We start from the raw sequence: 6,000 nt of genomic DNA on the forward strand, positions 1-6,000 counted from the left end.
AAAGTCGGGTTGGACATGGGCGGGTTCAAATTGGCCCAACCCAAGTTGCATTTCTAACCGCTACATCAAAATGGTCACTGAAATTGACCCGCTACATCAAAATGGTCCTTGAAATTGAAAATTGATCAATGTAGTCCGCAAGTAAGTGTTTCAAATCAATGTAGTCATTCTGTCACAATTTTGTCAAAAATTTTGTTATGTGCTGATGTGACACATAAATGAGTCACACAAGTCTAATTAAATTAAAAAAAAAATTACAAATAGGCTTAATAATGTAATAGTTAATAAAAAATTGTCAAAAAATTGTCAACCCAAAAATCTAGTCTTGCAATCACCTATGATCCAAGTCCACATTTCACTACCTCTTTCGCTCTCTATTCTCTAAAGAAAATCTCAATGCACCTGTCTTTACACACTTCGATACCTTTCATCGAATTGAACCTGGATCAAGATCGCCTTTGGTGACGGCTTGGCCGATTGGCAACGACTTCTGGGACATCACCATTAACATTTAGGCAATCAACATCTTCACAACCTTAATCTTGGAGAGCTTGTTTGGCGCTTCCCTGGTGGCTTGGTGATGCAAAGAACGACGAGGGCTGCCTTGAGATAATGAGGTTATAATCGATGAGTGTCTATTGTTGGTTGACAACTATTTCCACACTCCCTCTTAGGCCTTGGTTAAGCCTTGTGCCTTTGAGAATTTATGGAAGGCATCTCTCTTTGGAGTAGGCTCTACTATAAGAAAAAAATATATTTCATTGTGAAAAAAATGTATTTAGACAACTTTTTAATTAATTATTAAACCCACATCAGCACAGAGCAATTTTTATTTTTTTATTTTTTTATTTTTTTATAGAATTGTGATGGAAGGATCGTATTGATTTGCGACACCTATTTTCAAGGACTACATTGATCGATTTTCAATTTTGGAGACCATCTTGATGGTGTGGATCAATTTCAGGGACCATTGTGATAAAAACTTGTAAATCTTGTGGGGTCTATTTATGTGCCACACCAGCACCTAACGAAATTTTTAACAGAATTGTGATGGAAGGACCACATTGATTTGCAACACCTATTTTCAAGGATACATTGATTGATTTTTAATTTTGGGGACTATCTTGATAGTGATGGTCAATTTCAGGGATCTTTTGTGATAAAAACCTTGAAAATTATATTATAATCATCAAAGTTTGTCTAATGTTACATGATAATGTTGAGGTTATAGAATGGTATTATTTATTACATTACCAACGTTAATTTTTACATCATGAGCACCTTGTTATAATAATATAATATACACATAAGTTGTAATTAGCGGACGTTATGGAATCACCCATTAATTATCATCATTCATTTTTGGACTCTCTACCTTGACGTTTAATGGTGGTACAACATGATGTAGACATTTAATTAACATTTGAATGACAAGAAATGTACAGTTACATTATAATCGTCAATTAAAGTTTATTGTTGAAGGCATAATATGGGAAAACTGAAGCATTTGTCCCGTTGAAACTTTCGTCCTTGAACTAAAAATGTGTAAGTATTGGTTTTTGAACTTGTCGCAATGTGGAACAATGGTTCTTTTGGGTAACATCGTTAGAACTTTAATTTAAAATAAAAGGTTTAATTAACGGGGCAAATAAGGGATAAAAGTTCTGACGGATTTACTCAAATGATATATTACTTCACATTATAACAAGTTTAGGGACTAATGCTCCAACTTTCTCCACATAATAATGGTATGGTTATAGTTTATAATTAACCGAATGATATTGTTATTACTATAACAAGGTTAATTTTTACGTTGTGAATGTCGTAGTATACCGTTATAAGATTGCATGTTATGTGTGAACTGTGAACATGGTTGTATTAAACATTGTTCGATTAAAGGGTACCAATATACTCTTCTTCTTTTAAAGTTACCGTAGACTAATCCTTTATTGATTCTATAATTTTCATTAGTTGGTAGATATCGATGTGTTTATATATTAAAAGAGACCGAAAGTTGTTGTTTTTATACATTAGTTGGTTAAGAAAGTATATGAGGTCTCGTGTTTGAATTCCTTCCTTGTAGTTTAAATGTATATAGTGTAAATTTTCCTATTATTTGTCAAAAAAAGAAAAAAAACATGTGCAAGGCACACGCCAACCAGTGTTTAGTTTCAGAAATAATATCCGTGTTCAGTTTCAGAAATCGTCAGTTTAAGAAATAGTGTAGTATCTGTGCTCAGTTTCAGAAATAGTTATTTTAAGAATAGTCAATGTTCAGTTCAAGAAATAGTGATAAAACCAACGTTCAATTTAAGAAATAGTAATAGTACATGTGTTCAGTTTTCAGAAATAGTCGAAATTCATTTTAAGAAATAGTGTTATACCTATGTTCAGTTTCGGAAATAATCGGTTTAAAGAATAGTCAATGGTCAATTAAGAAAAAGTAAATGAGAGGAGAGTGTGTGTGTGTGTGTGTGTGTGTGTGTGTGATGGATACACGGGGTCTCGTGCGTCCATTTCATTAAAATTTAAGTTATTTTCATTAAAGTTTAAGCCATTTTCATTAAATAAAGGTAGTAGATAATTTGGTTAATAAAAAGTTTGGAAAACCCTTTTTTATGAAAGCTGCCATGATCAAATTGTTTGAAGAGATAACTTGTCGAAATACTCATGCATGATTTGAGCAATATAAAGGTAGCTATAGCATGCACACACAATATTTGGATGTTCAATTCATATTATTATTCTTCTTAAGAAAAATATTAAAGAGATTCTCTTAAAGTGGGACTTTGGCAACTTTCAATTCACCAACTCCGTGCCCTTTACACCTAATCATTCCTAAGAACAGTTGCCACTGCGCCCCCCCCCCCAGCGGGGGCGGGCAACCGTCTTACCACTGCTACTAGCATGGAGTTAGCCACGGCTTCTTCATCGAGTCGGGTCATGATCGCGCACTCGATGAAAGAGTTTTACAAGTGGCATTGCCCTTCTTCACACACTCACCTCATGTTTTTTTTGCACAATGTTCTATAAAATTGGCATGAAAAAATAACGTTAAACTATGAGGTAACAAAGAGTCCATGAAATGTCCTACTTTTGAACGAGTCTCTTTAATTAGCATTTCTCTTCTTGTTAATTCAACTTTATCAAGTAAACTGATCCTAAGAATGATATCACTGTGTAACTGAAATGAAATCAGTGATGACCACAAGGTAGAAATACGAAAGGACAACATATTCTAACGGACCCCTGCTTTTATACGTCAATACTAAAATTTATCCTGTTGATGGCCAATTTGGATAGCTATAGAGATTCTCGTTGGATATTGACTATTCGTAGAAAAATCGCATAGGGATAGAATATCATTGGAAAATTTGGCGTTTGGCGTTTGGTCTTCAATAAATGAGGACATTTCACCATGCTAAGTACGTAGTACCCTTAAACCCATGGTGAAGCAAGAAAAGAGAGATAATTAATGACTTAATCATTTTCCATCAAAATTAAATGTCTCGTGTAAAGGTTGGTCCAAAGATATATTCACATTATTGTTCGAATTATTTTTAAGAGACTTGTAGCTCAGTTAAATACACACAATTATTTATGTACTTAGAGGTCTCAAGTTCAATTACTCCATCCATTATCACTTGTATAAAATAGAAACTGCTAGGATTAGGCCAAATTTTGTGGCTTATCTTATAACTTTGTGTCATCTTGTTTCACAAAGGAATACTCCTGTACCAGCTAGGGTTTCTTACCCGTATATTAAAAAGGCTTATGGGCATTGTAAAAACTCTCAACAAGATCAGTGATACTCAAATATCAATATTCCGTTGGATACGGCAGTGATGACATTGATTTTGCATACATTCTAGCAGTTTTGCCAGTTTGCAACATTTCTTTCTTTTCATCAGCTTTCCCTTTCTAATAGTTCTTTGCTATATTAATCATTAAGTCAATCAATTCAAAGCAATCTGTTTGCTTCTCGCACATTAGATTAATATAATTAGCTTTAAAGATACGAGTTTTTTTTTTTTTTTTTTTTGACAAACGATAGCCTCAAAGATAAGATCGAGTTTGGAAGTTCTTAGGCGTAGAAAAGAAACAAATCGATCTAGTTCCACACTCGGTATAAAACCGTTCGACTAAAAATCAGACGCAATTTTCTCACATTCATGTCTACAAGCAGTTCATATTATACCTTATTCTGATATCTATAACATGTACATTATATTATAAATGAGTAATATTAAAAGGGTAATTCTAAGTGGAGCATTACTTGGCTCCACAAGATTGTGGAGCAACTTCTCATCAAAATAGTTCATGGTCGATTCATAAAATTTCGTGCTTATAATTGAGCAAATTTCGTGCTTAGTTGTAGCAAATGAATAGACCGTTCATCATAATTTTACCAATTTCGACCATCTTTATACAATTTAATGACTAAATGATATTATATTTTTATAGAAATACTCTTTACATAATAACTTATAAATATGAATAATTTCAATTTTATAAACATGAAATTTGTAAACCGGCTACAAACTACTTTTGAGGAGTACTTCAAAACCTTTAGCCCAGTATTGTTCTTGACTATGGGATGCAACCTGTATGGACAGAGAAGTAAAGGTGGGATATTAGGTAAAGCCAGCAATATGTCATAGATTATTCTAAATTTAAAATCTAAACAAAAAGCTGGGTTAAGCACAAATCTCTGTTGGTGAAGCAAAATAGTAATTATAATGAATTTTAGTAATAAAATATGTGTGAAGGGTATGAAAAAGGAAAAAGAAAGATATAAAGATTAAAGAGGAAGTGATGGTGCAAAAAGAAAAAGATGATAAAATTATGGTATTTTCTCCTTTTTCTCTTTTAGGTCACTTTATATTTTTTTATTTAAAAAGGAAATGAAAGTAAGGAGAGGGATGAAGGAATCCAAGTCTTCCAAGCACTCCCAGACAAAGTGAGCTTCAGAGAAGAGAAAAGCAAAGTTTGCTTTACGACCCAGAAAAGGAGATTTCAAACACCATAAGGCCTAGCTTACGAAATTGCGTGGTTATTAACCCAAACCACAGATGAACCCTATTTTCTCTCTCTCTTGGTCTCACTCCTTCGTTTCTCTCTCCTGGTTGGTTTGGTGCCTATATTTAGAGGGCAATAGCTGGGGGTGCAACTCCAACCCCACATTCTTCCTCCTTTCACTCTGAAAATCCCATACACAAGAAAAAAAGAAAAAAGAACCCACAAAATACTAGGCTCTACCCTTTAAATACCCAACTTTAGCCCTCTGGTTTGCTTGTTTTATACCAATTCAAATGGGTCTTCCTCTATGCCTGTGGGGCTTTGAAACTCTATTTTGATTATGACCCAGTTCCCATCATTATCCCATTTTTCGCTCTCCCCCTTCTCTCTCTCCTAAATATAAGCCTCTCTCTCTCTCTCTCTCTCTCTCTCTCTCTCTCTCTCTCTCTCTCCCCACTACTGCAACCTCTCCTTGTCTTACCCTCTATAGCCATGGCAAAGCTTCTCCGGTCTAGCTTTACCTACAAAATCTTATTCACTCCAAATCCATGCATAATTTGCTCTCCCTCAAAAACCCATGTTACAAAAAAAAAAAAAAAAAAACACTCATTTTATAGCATACGTATGCATACCTACTCATATTCATGGAGAGTATTAGGATGTTGGGTTAGCATTAGATTAGGTTTAGGGTTGAATATTTTCTACAAACCCTACCTGGTAAATATGTAAGAACATATATACCTCATCAATTGATCCATGTAGGTTTGTTAATTAGTCGTATATATGTAGCTAGCTAGAGTGATTCACGGATACATACATATACATGTATATAATATATATGTGCCTGGCTCCCTGTATGCCATTTGCAGAGTTCCACCGAACATCGATGGCCTCCGTGGATGGCGTATGAGGAGCCATGCATATAAAACCCATGTCCATGGCTGTGTCTCTTCATCTTGTTCTATTTCTTCTTCCTCATTA

Source organism: Pyrus communis, chromosome 1, assembly GCF_041283825.1.
Source record: "Pyrus communis isolate YQ-2024b chromosome 1, ASM4128382v1, whole genome shotgun sequence".
In the NCBI taxonomy this organism is placed as follows: Eukaryota; Viridiplantae; Streptophyta; class Magnoliopsida; order Rosales; family Rosaceae; genus Pyrus; species Pyrus communis.